We start from the raw sequence: 20640 nt of genomic DNA, 5'->3' as shown, positions 1-20640 counted from the left end.
GTTCTCCACCATGGCAAAAAAAGTCTTAAAGCTAAAGCAAACTTCTAACTTAGATTTCAGCCCATATACCCAAGTCATAGTTACTAGGAATGGGGAATGAGAACAGGAATGGGACCCCTCAGAACGCCCAAAGTTAGGGAATGGGAACGCCATATATATATATATATATATATATATATATATATATATATAGAGAGAGAGAGAGAGAGAGAGAGAGAGAGAGAGAGAGAGAGAGAGAGAGAGAGAGAGAGAGAGAGAGAGAGAGAGAATCAACACTTATTTCTTAGAATCTAGAGAGAGAGATCATATCAACCATAATTCGTGAAATTAGAGATATAATAATCAAATTTCAACAATAATAAAGATTCAAAACATTGTAATCAGCAATGGATTATCGCATTCATGATTCAACATTGTAATCAACAATGTTGCAGAAGTCCAACAAGTGTGCATTGCAAAGACATAAAATATGCACTAAACTTTAAAGTCTAAAGATCCAAGTTACAAGAGCTCCAATTTCCAAGTCAATACTCTAAAGTTCCAAAAGGCTAGCCACGAAGTGCTCTGATTCATGGAAGATGGCTCCACTGTGCTTGAATGCTCATCCTGTTGAACAACAACTTGCCCATCACTATCACCATCATCATCATCATCATCGTCATCTTTTTTCCAACGTATAAAAGAATCAGCCTTTGCAAGTGATGTGCGAGTTAGCAAGCGAAGATTGGAACTCACATAAACTAGGTTATTCGTCTTCATTGTACCAAGACGATTTCTCTTCTTTGAGTGAATGTGATTGAATGAGCTCCATAGTTGCTCTAAACAAGAAGAGCTCTCATGTAGAAGATGGGCTCTCACTTTATTAGCTCCACTAGTGCGAGCATAAGAGCAAAGTTTGCATTTCCAAGGGCGAGCCCCTACAGCTCTCAATGGCACCCCTGCAGCTACTTTATCCCACCATGACCAAGTAGTGCTTTGACTTCATCCAGCTATTGAGGCATGAGAGGTAGGCCGTAGGCCAGGTAGGTGGGAGCATGCAAGGCCCAAGCGGGGCAGGCGAGAGAAGCGAGAGTAGGCAGGTGGGGCAGGCAACAGAGGCGGGAGTAGGCGGGGCAATCGGGTAAGGCAGGTGAGAGAGGCGGGAGAGTTGCGCTAGTGACAGGGGACGTCGAGCCGACGAATCACGACCTAAACGGACGTCAATCGATCATTTAAAAAAATTCAGTTGCTGAAACGGTCATTACAAACAAGGAACGGCCCTGGAATGGCCAGGAAACGGCGTGGAATGGGAGGGAACGGGACAGGGAAGGGGCTGGAACGTTCCGCCAGCGTTTCTTGAACTCGGACCTCTCGGAATGCATTAATCCATTCTTATGTGCCAAAACGGGCGTTCCCTGTCTCTATGATCTAACTGAATTGGGGTTTGTTATCAATAAAGATTACCAAATAGAGGAATCCACCAAGTGAGTTGGTCCTCATAGGACCACAAACATCACTGTAAAGGAGATGCAAAATAGGTGGTGAATCAATGCGAGAATACTTGGAAAAGTAAAATCGGTGCATCTTACTAAGTAAGCAACCTACACAAATGTTATTTAATGGTATATGGATTTTTGGAAGATCTCGGACTATATCCTTTGATTGGAGTTTCATCAATAGAGGACAGTTGAGGTGGCCAAATCTTTAGTGCCATAAATGTAACCAGCCTTCCTCCTCAGATAGGGTGGTAAATAACCTAATTAAGCACTATTTACATCAATTAACAAATTCACAAAACTGAAAAGTATACTTTACCATATAATCTTGGACATTGGACACCCTATTGGCCCCAAAACTGGTGCCCCTTTCGGTATTTATTTAACTTAATTAAAGAAGAAGTTGATGTACAATGGGATTCTCCCAATCCCTTTCGGTATTCCAAATCCCTTTGCTGTTCAAAATGACCAGCAGTCTTTAATTTGATTTGCCCCTTGATTTGGGCAATCAATTGGCCTTCACCCGCTTTGATGGAGATGGAAAATGCCCCAAATTCAATTATTTGTTGGTCCCTGCACTTGAATAGGCTAAAACAGCTTCAACCCAGTTGAATCCAAGTCTTGGAGCTTCCAATTTTTGGCACGCTTTCGGAGACTGCTGCTAAATCCTAATTTTTGTTGTAGATTAGGGTTTACAGCAGAGAAATCTGAAATTTCTCAGCCTCTGGTGATATTAATGCTGCAATCTTCGGAGCAAGACTGTACAAAGCTTGGGAGAGCATGCTGAGGAGAGAGAAAATTCAGACTTTCTTCGCGAAGAACTGAAGAAAATCTATAATTTACTACTGCTGCCCTGTCTCAACAGCTTGAAGATGCAAAGAACTAAAGAAAATCAGTCATTTACTATTGCTGCCCTGTCTCAACAGCATGTAGATGTTGTCACCTGCTGTTGATTGGTCTTCTCCTACCCTTTGCTGCCTCAGAAAGTTCTCCAACGGTTGCAAATCAGACCAGCAACATCTCCTCCCTCTCTCTTGTAGACTGAACACACTAAAAATGTCTGTCTCTAGCCTCTAAAGACGTTTTTTAGTCTTGCATGGGCATTTTTTGACAAGTGGCAGCTTTCCCAAATGGTTTTTTAGTATTATCCATAATTAAATATTAGTTTTCATTCTTTAAATACTGAAAATTAATCTAATAATTATTTTGGTGCCCTGAAAAATAATGATTGACAAATAATTAAATTGGCTAGGCAACTTCCATTCCCGAGTGTCTCTGCGTCATCTTTGACCATGAGATTGGCGTTAGGTATCATTAAATGCTACTTCTGTAGTATCACCAATTGACACTTATGGCCAAATGAATGACCTAGGCCAACAACTGGCATCAGATGTTGTGACGGAGAGTGCGAGGATCGAGACACGCAATGCTTTTTCACAGCAGAGAGATATAGAGAGAGAATGCAGAGTAGAGAGTGAGAGTGAGCACGACTTGTGGGTACAATGACGAGTGTACCTCTTTAGGTTTTTAGATAGATATCTATATGAAAGTACATATGTGATACGGGTGTGTTCACACCCGTGCATATATAAAAGGCACGATGGTCCTTTATTTCCAACAACCTCCCACCTAAAGGCAAAGTGCCTTAAGAGGAGAAAAGAATAAACTAAGTCTAGGTATGTACAAAGCTGAAATACATATATCTATCCAACTCCCATTATTTGTCGGCAATGAGCAAACTGCTCTGCTGGAAGACCCTTCGTTTGCAGAATTATCATTTGTATGCACTTTGACAAGCTCAATGCTTTTGCTGTCAAGTACATCTCTAATGAAGTGATACTTTACCTGTATGTGCTTCATCTTTGCATGAAAGACGGGATTCCGTGCTAGCATGATAGCACTCTGACTATCACAATGGAGAACAGGTAACTCTGTAATACCAAGCTCTTCCACCAGACGTGAAAGCCATAAAGTCTCCTTATGCCTCAGTGGCAGCCACATACTCTGCCTCTGTAGTAGACAATGCAACACACTTTTGTAGCCTGGAGATCCAAGAGACTGCTCCTCTTGTGAAGGTAAGTACATACCCAGAAGTGGACTTTCTGCAATCTGCATGACTAGCATAGTTTGCATCCGTAAAGCCAACGACAAATGCCTTCTGCTTTCCAAAGTAGATGCACAAATTCTTTGTGCCTTTGAGGTATCTCATAATATCTTTCACTGCTTCCCAATGCTTTTTACCAGGGTTTTCCATGTATCTACTAACCACTCCCACTGCAAAGGCAATGTCAGGACGTGTAGCAACCATAGCATACAACAAACTGCCAATAGCTGAAGCATATGGTATCTTGGCCATTTCAGCCTTCTTATCATCAGATGTTGGGCTGTCCTTTGCACTGAGTTTCACATATGGAGGCAATGGAACCCCAATTGTTTTCCCCTCCTCCATATTGAAACATTGAAAACCAAAACCTTGGAGATATACTCTGTTGAGATAGATAGAGTAATCCTTTTAACCTATCTCTAAGTATTCGCATGCCAAGAATGTGATTTGCATCACCAAGATTCTTCATGTCAAAGCTGCCATGATGACTTTGCTTCAGTGAGTCCAAGGCATAAGTATCCTTGCCAGCAATCAGCATGTCATCAACATATAAAACCAAGATAATCAGGCTGCCATCTGCTGCCTTCTTGGTGTACAAGCAGTGATCCACTTGACTTCTATGAAAACCTTGAGACTACATAAATGTATGAAACTTATGATACCATTCTCTTGGTGCTTGTTTCTGCCCTTACAAACTCCTTTTGAGTTAACATATCATCTTCTCATTTCCTTTTTCCACAAACCCTTCAGGCTACTGCATATATATGTCTTCATGTAGATCACCATGTAAGAACGCAGTCTTTACATCTATCTGTATAAGCTCCATATCTTCAGCTGTAACCAAGCCCAAAATGGTTCTCAATGTAGTCATCTTAACTACAGGAGAGAAGATCTCATCAAAGTCAATTCCATGTTCCTGCTTATACCTCTTCGCGACCAATCTTGCTTTGTACTTTGGTGAGGAACTAGAAGTGACCTTCATCTTGTAAACCCATTTGCATGGAAGGGTTTTTTTTCATTTAGGCAATTGCACCAAGTCCCAAGTGCCATTTTTCTCAAGAGATTCCATCTCTGACAACATGGCTTTATACCATTTCTTGCTGTCATGTCTGTCCATTGCTTCCTCGAAGCAAGACGGTTCACCACAGTCTGTCTACATGACAAAATCAGCCACATTGTTTGCACCAAGAACAAATCTATCAGGTTGTCTAGTAGCCCCAGACGATCTCCTAACCCAATGATCATTGTTTGCTGGCTGTTCCTGCAAATTTCCATTTTCAGTTTGCTGTCCTAGCATTTCAGCCTGCAAATCAGCATTTACAGCTTGTTGTCCTGGCTGTTTTTGCACATCTAGTGGCTCATTATTATGGGCAATAGCTGGCTGAGCATTTCCAACATTATTTTCTACATTTGCAGGATTTACAGCAGGTATTTGCTGCTGTACAGCGGGCACATTTTACTGTCCAAAAGGTATTTCTTCTCGGAATACAACCCTACGGACCTCCTCAGTATTTTCGAGCTGTTTATGCATGCGATCTTCTTGGAAGATAACATCATTGCTGTGTACTACTTTCCTTTTCTCGGGATCCCATAATCTATACCCATTTCACCCTTGTCACCATATCTTAGGAAAATGCATTTGCAGAACTTTGGCTCAAGTTTGCTGTGTTTTTCTTTAAGAATGTGCACAAATGCTTTGCGGCCAAACACTTTCAAGTGTGCATACGAAGGTGGCTTGCCCGGCCATGCTTCTTGGGGAACCCCCCCCCCCCCCCCCCTCCTCCTCCCATCCCAAAGATTTGTTTGGTGACTGATTAATCAAGTGTATGGCTGTCATAATAGCCTGTGCCCAAAAACCCATGGGGTAATGAAGCATGAGACAACATCGTGCGGACCTTATCTTGTATGGTCCGATTCTTACGCTTTGTAGTTAACTCCCTTTTGGGGTGGATTATGAGGGGCAGTGAGCTCTCTCTTTATCCCTTTGTTGTCACAAAATGCCTAAAAGGCCTTGGACACATATTCCCCACCATTGTCAGAGCGAAGACACTTAAGTGTCTTATCAGTCTGATTCTCAACTAATGCCAAGAGTTTTTTAAACTTGTCAAGCACTTTATTCTTGCTAAGAATAGGGTAAACCCATATCTTCCGTGTAGCATCATCGACAAAGGTGACAAAATATTTCTTTCCCCCTAAAGATAACTTTGGCATTTGACATACATCGGAATGTACTAACTCTAGAGAAGAAGATTTCAGCGAAAGAGACTTCTTATGAGACATCTGTGCATGTTTACCATAAATATAATGATCACAATGCTCAAAATCAACATAACGAAGACAAGGCAAGTAACCCAAACGAGAAAGCACTTTCATTCCAGTTTGATTCATGTGTCCCAACTGGCCATGCCACAAAGAAACACTTGGCTGCTCGGTCATTGCAACAACATGGTCATGCACACTAGATACATGGAGAGGATACAAGGTATCACTTTAATAACCTCTGGTAATCACTTTAGATCCCTTATAAATCTTCCATTTTCCATCACCAAAGGTGGTGTGAAATCCATCGTCATCTAGCTACCCTGTGCTAATTAATCTCTTCTTGAGTTGAGGTACATGCCATACATGCTGAAGTGTGAAGACAGAACCATGCTGAAATTGCAACTGCACACTACCAATACCTGCAATGTCACATGCATAGTTGTCCCCAAGATGAACAACACCATGTTGACCCCTTGTATAGGCAAAGAACCACTCAAGATGAGGGGTGACATGAAACAAAGCACCTAAATCGAGAATCCAAGTATGCATGTCATCATTTGTATTTGCAAGTAAAGTATATGCACCAAAGTGTGAAGAGACCAAGAGTACGTCATTCTCATTGTCATTGTCATGAGTGACTACATTCACCTCTTCAATTTTGACACTGCTATTCTTAGGTTGACTCTCTTTCTTCTCTTTCTTGCTATCATCTGTCTTCTTGCCCTTTCCTTTCTCTTTCTTCCATTTGTAGCAGTCACGTTTAAAGTGGTCCTTCTTGCCACAATGATGGCATTCAACATCCTTACCACGTGATTTATTGCGTCCCTTGCTATCAGATTTGCCTTTTTGCTGTGATCTGCCTCTAGTATGCAAAGCACTGGAAGACTTATTGGATGCATTGTTCTGCCGATTCATTTCTTCCATGAGTAGAGCACTCTCTACATCAGCATACAAAAGGATTGCATTAGAATTGCTCATAGCAGTCCTGAATGTATCCCAACTCTCTGGAAGAGTGCAAAGCAAGAACATAGCCTTAAATTCCTCATCAATGAAGAACTTCAAGGCAACCGGCTGGCTGAAAACGGAGTTAAACTCACTCAAATGAGTAGACATTGTTGTACCCTCTTTCATACGCAAATCCATAAGCTTTTTTAGGCAATACACTTTGCTTGGGGCACTCTTCTGTGCATACAATTTTTCCAGTTGAGTCCAAATAGCATAGGCAGAATCCAAACCTTCAATGTTAAACAACAAGGCATCAGAAATCGATAGCTCGATGGTTGAGCGTGCAAGCTCATTTAACTCATCCCAATCTTCCTGTTCCATACGTGCGGGCTTTGCCACTTCGGTTTTAATCGGCTTTGCCTACTTCTTTTGCAACACGATATTGTAGTACTGTTTTTCCCAGACTGCAAAGTTATGTACTCCTTCAAGCTTCTTAATGTGCATGAGATTACTGCTGTCATTGCTGTCAGCCATGATTTTCAGCCCAAATGTGACAAAAAAATTCAGCAAATGCGGGCCCAAACTGCACACAAGTGACCTAGGAACAAACAAGTACCAACCAAAATAAATAACCACGTAGAAGCAGAAATTTCAGATCTGCAGATAAATTTTCAGAAGCACTAAACCTTGTGCTATAACACTCCACAACTGATTACAGCTGTTTCAAGGGCAAATACATCACATTACATGATCAGTCCCAAATTTTAGCTGCAATTTCTGTTGTACATGCACCCACGGGCACAAATTTTGACACGCATGATCAAAAGCCCCAAAATTTTTGTGCTCAAAGCATCAACCATATATCTGCACTGTCTTTGACATGCATGGAATAGGCTAATTTTGCCAAAATAGAGCAATTTCAGCAAAACTCCCAAATTTTTCCAAGTGCTAGATGTCCAAATTGCATGGAATTAAGCTTGCATGTACATGAAATGACCGAATGACGCACAAATTTTGCCCAAACAGCAAAAGCCCCAAATTGCATGGGCTCCAATGTGTATCAATGTTGAGAAATTGGGTAAATTCAGCCGAATTTTTGTATGTACATGAAAAGCTTCGAATGTTGGAGGCAAAATGTCACAAATTCTTTCAATTTTTGAGACAAATGGTCTTGCTTTGCATCACAATCCCCAAATCTGGGAAAAGCCCCAAATTTTCGGTCCAAGATTGCACAAATTTGCACTTTGTGATTATGTGTGCAAACCCCCGTCAAGAAAGAGGGGTAGAAATTGATTTTTTTTGAGAAAAAAGAATAGAAAAAAAAAGTGATTTTGGGGGGGGAGGGGGTCTGTTGATCCACCGTGTAGTTACCATGCGCTCGTGTCGCCTCTGCTTGTTCACCACCAGCCCATCGTGTCTTGGTTGCCTGCAGCGAGATTGCCTGCAGCACTTGCCCTGTCGCTCTCAACGGACCTGTTGACTGTTGCCTGTCATATATTGGTCACGCATGCTAGCTATCAACAGTTGCCTACAAAAAACGTGCCCGCTGGTCCAGCTGCCTCCGTCAGGCACTCGACTGTTGACTCTAACATGCACTTGTTGCTAAGCCTACGCACGCCTGTTGACTGTCTTGAGATGTGTGCACACCTGAGTTGTTTCTCGCTCGCTCTGATACGAGTTTGTTGTGACAGAGAGCGCGAGGATTGAGACACGCAATGCTTTCTCAAAGTTTAAAAGTTAAAACAACAAATTTTAAATGTTATGGTTAAGTGTTTAAACTTTACCTGCTTCAGACTACCCATGCCCATCATAGCGCTCATCATGCGTAAGTTAATGTGGCAATAGACTAGTCGCTCTAATTGTCGTGTGCTAAGACGATTGCGAATCTTTGTGTGAATGAGAAAATAGGCACTCTAATTTCTCTCACATGCACTTGAAGAGCAATCCTGGGCAAGGATCCCCATGGCTAAGGATTGAAGGGTCTCCAATGCGTATCCAAAGTTTTGCCACCAAAATAAAGGCTTCACAAGTGACTCTCTCCTCCAATAAGTGGGAGAAGCAAAAGCCACATGTCCTCTCTAATCTGCATAGCATCCTAGCTCCTCTAGCACTGCATTGTGGTCATCAATAGGGACCATACGAGTCAAATAAGCAAGCTGGTCTGAATTGAACTCTCTATCATCCATCACCGCTGGTGACTTGTAGGCTGGATTACCAATGCTGCAAAACCATGGATAGGCTTATGCATCCACGCTCATCTCCTCTCTGCTATCTCTAAAACATGTGCACGCTGTGTCTCTGTGATCACTATACAAGCACGTGTCTTCGCCAATGCCGCCCTAAAGAAGTGAACGAGAAGTCCTATGGTGGACCCCTCGCAATCACTCATACGTAACACCCTATAAAAGGGAGTCACGACAATGACAAAGGCACGGACTTTTTGCCAAAACTGCTCATTAAGGCACAAGCGCTGCATGGCTTTGGCCTCCTTTGTCTCATGCTCATTCCACTCTTTCCATAGAGTGGATATCATTGTTTGGCGCGGCGGATAGCACCTCATAAAGGCGCTCCAACAATAACCATATGTAAGCAAAGCGAGTTGAAGAAGGCTTCTTCAACTCAAGTGTGCTATGCTCACGATACATCGCAATCACCTTTACCTTTACCGTGAAGAATGTGACAATTGATGTAGCTTTGCAGACGGTCCACTTCGCCCACTTGAGCTTCCCAATGTCCTCCATGAGCAAGTCAAAAAAATGACTTGCACATGGAGTCCACACAATGTTAGGGAACTCGGCCTCAAGCAAACGGCCCATGCGCCGACAATTTGATACATTGTCGGTAATAACTTGCACTACATTTGAGGGGCCCATCTACAACCACAATTTACAAATTACAAGTTATGTATAAATCAAATTTTAATTACGAATCATGATATTATCATAATGTAAGAAAGTGAAACAAATTTAGAATGCAAATTGCAATGTATACCTCAATGATAGCTTGTCGAATGTGGTGGTAGATGAATACGCCCGTCGTTTTTCTCCCCCTCTTGCTGGTATCTACGGCCCGCAAAAAGTAAGTGCTGAGTGGACATGAGACGAGTATGTTGATGATGCCCTGTTTCTTATGATCACTCCATCCGTCGGTGAGAATGGAGTAACCATATTTCAGCATCAAGGGCTCTATCAATCCTCTCATTCTTTTCATGAATTTTTCTTGTCCTCATGTCGTTGTATGTGACACCGGTCCATCCTTCACATGGACCCACATTGGCAATGGCTTTTACCATCTTCTTCCATTGCTCTTGCTTTAGGACATTGAATGCAAGATTGCACTCAATCACCGTGCGTGCAATTTCAATGTCTGCAAGTCGTTGTTAGAGAAAGGCAACCGATCCACGCACATGACCGGATGCTTGAGAGAAAGACGATTGTCTCCCCGGCACCGCATGAGCCTCCACTCTTTGTCTTTTACCAGAGCTGGATGCGGATGTGGAGCCCCCACCACCAATGGTAGAGGCCTCTCCCGCATCGGTTGAAGATACGCCCACATTGGATGCTTCCTCGTTAGTAGGCATAAGGGTTGGTGCCGATAAGACACTTCCTCCTCCTCTTGTGGATCCCCCTCTCATCTTGGCGAGAATCTCCTCCACAATGTTTGGAGGGATCTCCTTGCATGGAGCAACTTGGCCCCCTGTCTTGGAAAGATGTTGGAGAAGCCGAGTTGCACTACTTGTATAGTGCTTTTTTTAATACTTGCATGTTCGGTGGTGGGAGTTGGACTTCTTTGTGTCCCTCTCCACATGGATCGCATGCAAATTGAAGGCCTTGTGCTTCTCACGAGTCATGGTGCCGATGACGAATAAACAGGCCCACGAGAGAGAGAGAGAGAGAGAGAGAGAGAGAGAGAGAGAGAGAGAGAGAGAGAGAGATGCTTGAGTCTCGACTCTTGACTCTTGAAACTTGAGTCTTGAAAGTTGAAAGGGAGGGAGACTCGAGAGGCCCGAGGGTTGGGGTAAAGTTAAAAGAGCAAGAGTGAGAGAGAGGGAATGGGAGATGAGAATGGCAAATGCTTTGATAGGGTGCAGGATAGAGGGGATGGGATATGAGATTTGACTCTTTGAGAATAGCAAATGCTTCGATAGGGTGCGGGAAAGAGGAAAATGAGAATGGTAACTTGTTAAATGCTTGCTGAATTGGTGTGGAAGCATGGAGGAGGAGCACCTTTTGTAGATGAGAGAAGGGTCAAAGTTCAAAGTTCAAACAGTCAAAGTCTAAAGAGAGAAGGAATCCAAAGAGAGGGTTGCAAGTTGGAGCCTAGAAGGAATCCAAAGAGGAGCATTAAGTTTTGCATGGCTGGAATTCGGAAAAGGGGGGTGGGATGAGGTGTCCAAGGCTTCCCATCCCCACAAAAAGCGCAACAGTGCAAGAAAAGCGCGAAACACAGGACGCGGGGGCTGAAGAAACATGGAAAGAGGACGCGTAGGCCAAGTGATTGAAAGAGGCCAGTTTTATCATATGAAATCATACCATACGGACCGTTTGGTACCACGTACAGAGGCAACTATGATCCCATATGCCCAACACATGCTGAAAATTACCAGCCAATCATGACATACCATAAGACTAACAAATAATCTTATAAAAAAACATTACCAAATTATCATGTGACATGTCTATTTCTTATGAGCTCAATCCATCTTGCAAAACCAAACCATAGCATAGCATAACCAAGCATAAACCATGGCTAAAACATCAATGGCATCATAACATATGCTGTTGTCCATGGAACTAGATGTAAACCATTGAAAACTAAGCATAATCAGATCATAAACTGATCACTTGCTGATCAGAGAACTGATCACAAATTGCGGCAAATGTGACCCCAAACTGATCACCAACTCATTGCAAAAACTGACCAGCAATCAATGCAAAAATTGATCCAAAAAGTGACCATAAACGGTTCTCAAGTTGATAAAAAATTGAGCTAAAACTGATCAGAATTTTTGTCTTAAAATTGAGGCAAAATTCATGCCAAATTGATCATAAGTTGATGCAAAAGTATAGTTCTAGTACCCGACTGAAACTCATACTCATATGCATACATCTCACAATGACTAGTACACTAAGTAGTGACCTCATGGCAAACATACTATCAGGGAAGTACCTTGGATGCATGTTGAATACGTCCGAGATCCACTACATAGAAGAGCTATCCATAACTGGAGGAGTGGAAGCGCTACCTTCCCCTTGAGCATCAGGCAATACTCCGGACCCTTGCTCTGCTGAACCTGACCGAGCTTGAACTAAAGTTGGCTCTAACTGAAAGGCATCTAGGTAAAGTTGCAACAACTGAGGATGGTCTGCCAAGCCATCCTCTTCCGTTCATTTAGCATTCATTGGTGAATAATTCTAAAATTTCACCAAGTATCTATTGAAAATTTTACCTTTGACCTTTCTTTCCTTGTGTGCTAAAATCTACTTAGGTACCAAAATCTCATCCAACTCCTCAACCTCAGTTGAGTTTCAACAGACATATGCTTTGGCACATCACCACTAAAAGGCCTCAGAGGCTGAGAAATTTCAGATTTCTCTGCTGTAAATCCGAATCTGTAGTATAAATTAGGGTTTAACAATAGCCTTGGAAAGTGTGCCAAAAATTGGAAGGTTTAAGACTTGGATTCAACAGGGCTAAAGCTGTTTTTAGCCTATTTAAGTAGAGGAACCAGCAAATAATTGAATTTGGGGCATTTTTCATCTCCATCAAAGCAGGTGAATGCCAATTGATTGCCCTAATCAAGGGGCTAATCAGATTAAACACTTGTTGGTCATTTTGAACAGCGAGGAGAGTTGGAATACCGAAAGGGATTGGGAGAATCCCATTGTGCATCAATTTCTTTTTCAATTAAGTTAAATAAATACTGAAAGGGGTGTCAGTTTTGGGGCCAACAAGGTGTCCAATGTCCAAGATTATATGGTAAAGTGTACTTTTCAGTTTTGTGAATTTGTTAATTGCTGTAAATAGTGCTTAATTAGGTTATTTACCACCCTATCTGAGGACGAATCGGCATGAATTTGTTAATTGTTGTAAGTGGTGCTTAATCAGGTTATTTACCACTCTATTTGAGGAGAAACACTTTGAAAAGTACACTTTACCATATAATCTTGGACATTGGATACCTTGTTGGCCCCAAAACAGGTGTCCCCTTGATTTGGGCAATCAATTGGCCTTCACCGCTTTGATGGAGGTTGAAAATGCCCCAAATTCAATTATTTGCTGGTCCCTCCACTTGAATAGGCTAAAAACAGCTTCAGCCTTGTTGAATCCAAGTCTTGGATCTTCTTATTTTTGGCATGCTTCCCGAGGCTGTTGGTAAACCCCAATTTCTGCTGCAGATTAGGGTTTACAGCAGAGAAATCTGAAATTTCTCAACCTCTTGTGATCTCAATGCTGCAATCTTTGGAGCAAGGTTGTAGAAAGAATGGGAGATGAGAGAGAATGCCGAGAAGAGAGAAAATTCAGACTTTCTTTGTGAAGAATTGAAGAAAATCTGTCATTTATTGTTGCTGCCATGTCTCAACAGCTTCTAGATGCAAAGAATTGAAGAAAATCAATCATTTATTGTTGTTGCCTTGTCTCAACAGCTTGTAGATGCTGTCACCTGTTGTTGATTGGTCTTCTCCTGTCTCAGAAGGTCCTCCAATGGCTGCAAATCAAACCAGCAGTATCTTCTCCTTGTCTTGTAGGCTGAATACATTAAAAAGGCATTTCTCCAGCCTTTAAAGACGTTTTTCAGTCTTGTATGTGCATTTTTGACAAGTGGCAGCCTTCTCAAATGGTTTTTTCAGTATTATTCATAATTAATGTTAATTTTCTATCTTTAAATATTAAAAATTAATCTAATAAATATTTCGGTGCCTTGAAAAATAATTTGACTGGCTAATAATTAAATTGACTAGGCAACTTTCATTCCCGAGTGTCTTTGCGCTATCTTTGACCATCTTATTGACATTAGGTACCATTAAACGTCACTTTTCTAGTGTTACCAACTGACACTTATGGCCAAATGAATGACCTAGGCCAACAACTGGTACTAGATACCACCAAAGTACCTGTGCGGCAGAACTTATAGCAACTTTTGCCTTTGACATCTCGTGATTTCCTTGGGTCTCGAGCTCGTAAATTTACTCTAATCCCAGTTACACCTCACATGTGCAACATTTACTTAACCATGTGATTAAAAATTAATCCACATGTTGAGTGAGGTTTCAAAAATACACGTCCTCATGACAATAAATGTGTATCTTAAAAAGATTCATTTGTTAATAAGGCACAATTAAGAGGAGTTTCAATGAGCTATTGATTATGCATATCAAGACAGTAGAGGCCTTTAGTGAAAGTGCCTACCAAGACAAGGAAAGTAGAAACTTGATCATTATATACTGCACATTGAGGGCCATAAAAAATGATTGAAAACCCTAAAATGTCAATGCTTGAAGTATATATAAGATTCTTCTTGATGTCGAGCACATATAGAATATCTTTTAATGCAAGGTTGTCCATGTCTAATGGACGAGTCAACTCGTTCGACCCGTCCAGTCTTGTTTGCCACGTCCGGTCTCGGACGGAGTTGTCTGGTCTATTTTCCACCGAATCGCCCGACTACGCCGATTGCGCCCTGTCCAAGTCGCGACGGTCTTGACTGTTACCCGTACTCCCGAGCCTTGCAGCCAACAAACGATTACTTTTTTTGACTGTGTTTCCGTGGGCCCAGTAACCGTTTTTTTCTTATCTTTATTTTCTTTCATACCTTTCTTTTCTTCTTTTCTTTCTTTTCTTTCTTGAATGTTCTCTATTCTTCTTTTCTTTCTTTCTTATCTTTCTTTTCTTTTTCTCACACAAAGACTCGAGAGAAAATATTAAAGATTAAAGTTTTAAACTATCAATTTTAAAAACTCTCTCTCCTTCCCTCTCCCTCTATGATTCAAATTTCATCCATCTCTCTCTCTCATATACACACAATGGCACAATGCAACCATCCTCTCCCATGGATGATGGGCCACCATTCAAATTTCAGAATTTGAAATCTCTCTCTCTCTCCCAGGGCCCAACCCTAAATCTCAAGCACTCTCCTTTTCTATAAAAATCTTCCCTCCCCCACCATCTCATTTATCCTTTCAAGTTCTCCGCTCCTACTTCTTTCGAGCTCTCCATCCTTCCGACTCCCTTAATCTCTCTTCTTGAGTCCTCTCTTAACCTCTCAACCCTTTCAACCTCCTCCTCCAAGCTCTAGCCTCTCTCTACTTCCTCAAGCTCTCTACTCCTTCAAGCTCTCTACCCTTTCCACTTCTTTCTTCAATCATCTCACCCTCTACCCGTGACCCTCTAGGCTCTCTCTATACATCATCAATGGCACCCTCTCTCGATGAGGCCATTCGCTTGCATTGTGCCTACTTGGAGCGAGTGAAGAACAAATCCAACACTTGCAAGCGGCAATGCAAGTATTTGCCCAAAGCTTCAAATCTCATTCGTCACTCGCCTTCTCATCCACCTTTGCAAATTAGGAGGGGAGGCCACACTATGCTCCGGTATTCCCGACGATGTCTATGAAGATTGTCGTGGGAAATACTTGCCATTGAAGCGATGCAAAGGCCTTTCAAGGGCAAGTGAGGAGGTGATCTCTCTCTTGATCATGAGGTCTCAGATGCGGAAGACGATCCCTCTTCAATTGTCTCGATTTTATTCGTTGGAGGGGCCTCTTCTATCCCATCTAGAAAAAGCCATTCGAGTGGTGCACCTATGCCCAAGAGACAAGCCACTCTTGCCCAAGCAACGGGGCAAGTTTTCGGTGCTCTCTTCTTTCTCAAGGAGAGGCAAAGGCAAGTGGAAATAGAGATTGCATGCACCATATCTAAGTGCAATCTCTCTTTCCATTTTCTCAAAGTGGATTGATGAAAGTGGATAGTGAAAACCATTTATCGCCTTTGGTCCATGTGAGGAATGGTACGGTGTCACGTACAATGACATATTTACTAAGAAACTCGAGGAGAGAGAGAGGATTGATAAGTCCCTTGAGCTTGTGTGCACCGGTTGGGCGAAGTATAAATGCTCTATACTGTCCGATGGATGGAGCGATTGTAAAAAAAAGAGGAATCATCAATATTTTGGTCTCTTGCCCACTTGGCACATACTTCCTATGAGCAGTGGATGCGAGCACAAGGGAAAGGAGAACCACAGGCTCGTTCATGTATCGGCACATATAGTAAGCCATCATTGAGGTAATGCTTCTAAATTCATTATTTTGTAATCTTTTTTTGAAAAAAAAACCTCCTAAATTTATTCTAATTTCATTGTGTATAATCTTTTAGGTTGGGCTCCAAAATGTGGTTCAAGCTGTCACAAACAATGCCTCAAATTGTGCATCTATGGGGCTGTTACTTGAGGTTGAGTTTTCGTCCATGGTATGGACACCATGCGTTGCACATTGTCTAGATCTTTTTATGGAAGATACAGACAAGTTGGAGTGGGTGGCGAGGATTGTCAACGATGCTTGCACAATCATTGGCTTTGTCAACTCCAAGGTTTGAGTTCTTGCGATTTATCACTCATACTCAGACTTTGGAGTTGAAGAAGCCCTCAAAGACTCGATTTGCAGTCATATGGCTTTTTCTCGAGCGTCTCTATGACATTTGCAATAAGCTACACGAAATGGTTATATCAGATGAGTTTAAGGAGTGGCTTGAAGGGAAGTCCACATCAAGCCAAGTGGAAGCAAAAGCCGTTGAAAGGCTTTGCTTAAAGGAGGAATTTTGGATGGATGTGAGAGGTATTGTCGTTGTCGTCACTTCCATTTACAAGGTGCTTCGCATGAGGGACATGGAGGGGGCTACTATTGGCCTTCTTTATCATCTTATGGCGGATGCAATAGAGGAGATACAATCATCGAGCATCTTGGATGGGGAGGCCTCTTCTTCATGGTATCGTTTTTATTTCTTTAAAAAAAAAGATTCATGCTTTTTTTTAGTTTTAGAATCTATAATTCATATTGATTCACACTCTTTTTTTTCAAATTTCACCTCTAGATCTCTCTCTAAATCTCTATCATCTTACACCTATTGTATATCTTGGATACCACCCCTAAAAGAGATGATATTTTCTTTTTGACAAAGAAAAGATGGGAGTGGATGAAGCGACCCATACATGGGTTTGCGACACTCTTACATTCTACCTTAAAAAAACCCTCTCTCTTCATGGATGTCAATGTCCTTGCCGATCGTGATACCTTTTTTTCAAAGGCTTTGGCGAAATAGCACCATGGTGCTTTTCTCCAAGAGCTCATCAATTATAGTGATCAAAGAAGCACCGCTTTCGCATCTACCATTTGTTGGAAGCGGAAATCATTGGTGAAGCCATTTTTTTGGTGGGAGTCATTTGGCTAGCGATTGCCTTACCTCCAAAGAGTGGCCTTACTCATTCTTACACAGGTTTGAAAATCTCTTCTCTTTTTTTGTTTAACTCTAGTTACAACTTACAACTTGCAAGTTTCAAGTTTAAACTTACTTTTTCTTCACATGGTTTAGGATTGTTCGTCAGGTGCATGTGAGAAGAATTGGTCCGTCTATTCCCTCATGCACACCAAAATCCGTAATAAGCTTAGCACATGATAATTGAAGCGACTAATTTATTGTCGCTCCAATTTATGTATGCTACACAATATGCATGAGATGTCTATGGTAAGATAGGTATCGTATATCCGATTTTTTGTACTTTTTAGTTTATAACTTTATTAATAGATTATGAAATATATTTGGAAAAGTTTCATTTGTTTAATCTAAGTTTTTCATTCTTTAAAAGTATAGATAAATGTGGATTCACTCAAGCTCTCCGCCAGCACACTTAAAAGTGTGACTCGTGAGAAACTTGGAGGAGGAGAAAATCTTTAGAGAGCTTTACTTGGAGCTTGAGGAGATAGCGATGGAGCTTCATCTTCGGCATCCACATCGGCTGCCAGTGATGCTTTTGGGGCCCTTAGATGCTACACGAGGCGTAGGAGTGGCTTGAGAAGTACTCCTAGTTCGGCCCAGGAGAACATACCTATCACGGCCTCTCACCTAGTTCTTAGAGAACCCGAGTATGATGATGAGGGCAATGCCATTAGTGAGGGTGATTTTTTTGAAGAGGGTAACGGCTCCTTAAGTGGTGACGAGGATGCTTTCACCTTCAATGCCGAGAGTGATATGAGCACCTAGAGTAATCATGTATCTTGATTCGGATTGAGCCATGGATGATGGCTTTTATCTCAATCCATTTTTGTATACTTTTTGTCTCAGATTGCACATGTGGCTCATAATAAAGTTGTTGGTTTCATTATTCATGCTACACTCTTGAGTCTTGTGTTTGTCAGAGTGCAGCGGTGCGGAAGCGTAGGACTGAGAGAGAGAGAACGCAGAGAGAAAAGGGAGAGAAAGAGACAGTGGACGATGAAGATCTGCTGTATATAGAATGCTGAATACAAAGATATACACGGGCGCAGTGCGCTGGACTGCGTGTCTCCACCTCGACGATGCGACCTGCTGTCCACCTCAAAGTCTGCTGCAGTCTACACTGTCTGCTGTCTGAAATCTGTGAACAGAGACAGAAATCTGCACGGCACCGGTCTGTAATCTGCGACAGAGAAGAGTGCGAGAGGTATCCGAGACTGCTGGAGACGTTAGGTATAAATAGCCGAAATCTGTCCAAAAAATAGGACAGGTCAGCTGCATTAAATGCAGCCGACTGGGCTGCAGGCAGTCGTGGCAGTCCGACTGCACAGTCCGACTGTGCAGCCTTGGCTATGATCTCTAACACCCCCTCTCAGAGCCTGGGCAGGGCAGAAGTCTGAGGGATCTGGAATGTCTCCGAAGTAAAGCCTGAGGAAGCGCCTTCGTAAACAAATCCGCAAGATTGTCCTCCGTCTTGCAATACTCCACAGTGATGGTCTCATCCAGAAGCTTTTCTCGGATGAAGTGGTACTGAATCTCAATGTGCTTCGTCCGGGCATGAAAAACAGGGTTCCTTGCCAAGGCAATGCAACTCTCATTGTCACATCGCAGCAATGTAGGAGGAGTCTGGGGACACCCAAGCTCCTCCAACAATCTCCGAAGCCACACAACCTCGCATATGGTGGAAGAGGCGGCCCGATACTCCGCCTCAGTAGACGAAAGGGCTACCGTGGGCTGCTTCTTGCTACTCCATGAAATAACACCTGCACCCAAAGTAAAGCAGTAACCTGTTGTAGACCGCCTGTGGTCCACGTCACCGGCCGAATCCGAGTCGCTCCAACCTGCAAGTACAAGATCTGACCCATCTGTCCCTGTGGGGTAATGAATCCCCACATCAGACGTCCCCCTCAGATACCGAAGTATCCTCTGAGCAGCCTGCCAATGCACCGTCTTAGGTTCACTCATGAACCCTGCCAAGAGTCCAACAGCAAAACATAGATCAACCCTGGTGTTGAGAAGCCACATCAAGGACCCTATCAACTGTCGATAGCGGGACGCATCCGCCAAAGGAGAAGCTGAATGGGAAGTGGCATTCCAGTTCGGATCCATAGGAGTAGAGAGGGCTCGACAATCGTCCATCTCAAAAGACACCAAGAGCTCCTGTACATATCTCTGTTGGGAGAGAAAGATCCCCCTCTGAGACTGATAAATCTCATGGCCTAAAAAGAAATGGAGTAGCCCCAAATCCATCATCTCGAACGTCCGATGTAAAGCTGACTTTGTCTCCTGGACCTGCTGTGCATCATCACCTGTGACAATCAAATCATCAACATATAAGACAAACAGCACACAACCATCCTCGGAAGTGTGAACATACAGCTGCGGATCGGCCTTGGACCGCCGATATCCCAACTGAGACTGGAGGAACGAATCAATCTTCTCGTTCCAAGCTCGCGGGGCCTGCTTGAGGCCATACAGGGCCTTCTTCAACCTATAGACTTTCCCATCTGAAGAACCAAAGCCAGGAGGCTGCTCAACGTAGATCTTCTCCTTCAAATCACCATTCAGGAAGGCTGACTTCACATCCAGCTGATAAACAGGCCATCTCCTATGGCCAGCCAAAGCAAGAACAGCTCTAATGGTTGCCATACGAGCTGTGGGGGCAAAGGTGTCATGAGAGTCAATCCCTGGGCGCTGAGCAAAACCCTTAGCAACAAGGCGAGCCTTGTGCTTATCCAAAGTACCATCACTGAGATATTTGGTCTTGAAGACCCACTTGACCCCAATCACCTTCTTCTTCGGGGGGCGTGGCACAAGTGACCAAGTGCCATTCCTCTCAATAGCCTCCAACTCGGCTTCCATAGCTTTCTTCCATGGGGCGGACTGTAAAGCCTCCTTCACGGAGGTGGGCTCTCGATCCTGCATAACACGGGACATCAAACAATAATTGGAGCAAACAAGCTCCGAAGAATGCGCCTGGTGCCTCTGTGACCGCCGCGGACCATCCTGCGGTCCCCACTCCTCAGGAACCCCTTCGATCCCTGAATCACGGAGTGTGTCACGGGCCCAGCGAGGAGGAGGCCGAACCTCCCCTCGTCGTTCTCCATCAGCAGAAGACTCTGGAATATCCACCGGTGGTAACTCCTCAGAGGTGTCCGGTGGAACAGTAGACTCTGTGTCAGAAACAGAATCATAATCAAAAGGCACGGGCTCCAGTGGAACTGTAGAAGGAGGCCAACTCTCCCCTGGATCTCCAAGAACGGGATGCTCCTCACCCGTTGAAGTAGCCGGAACCTCCACAAACCGCACATCACGGCTAGTGTACACATCCCGCTTGACGGGATCATACAGTCGGTAGCCTTGGGACTGG

At 43.0% G+C, this 20640-nt stretch overlaps 1 protein-coding gene and 1 pseudogene across 1 annotated transcript in view; both read left to right on the top strand.

The window, feature by feature from the left end:
* The window catches only part of LOC148015839 (putative oxidoreductase C663.09c), a 60111-nt gene that overhangs the window by 18533 nt on the left and 20938 nt on the right, over nt 1-20640 (top strand). The gene's annotated exons all lie outside the window — the stretch shown is intronic.
* Nucleotides 16048-17732, top strand: LOC148015840 (uncharacterized; annotated as a pseudogene).

The sequence above is a fragment of the Lygodium microphyllum genome, chromosome 23 (assembly GCF_053477565.2).
Source record: "Lygodium microphyllum isolate KBCC chromosome 23, Lygodium_microphyllum_v1.1.10, whole genome shotgun sequence".
Classification (NCBI taxonomy): Eukaryota; Viridiplantae; Streptophyta; class Polypodiopsida; order Schizaeales; family Lygodiaceae; genus Lygodium; species Lygodium microphyllum.
Note: the sequence above shows the minus strand (reverse complement) of the source record. Positions and strands in the feature narration are given on the sequence as shown.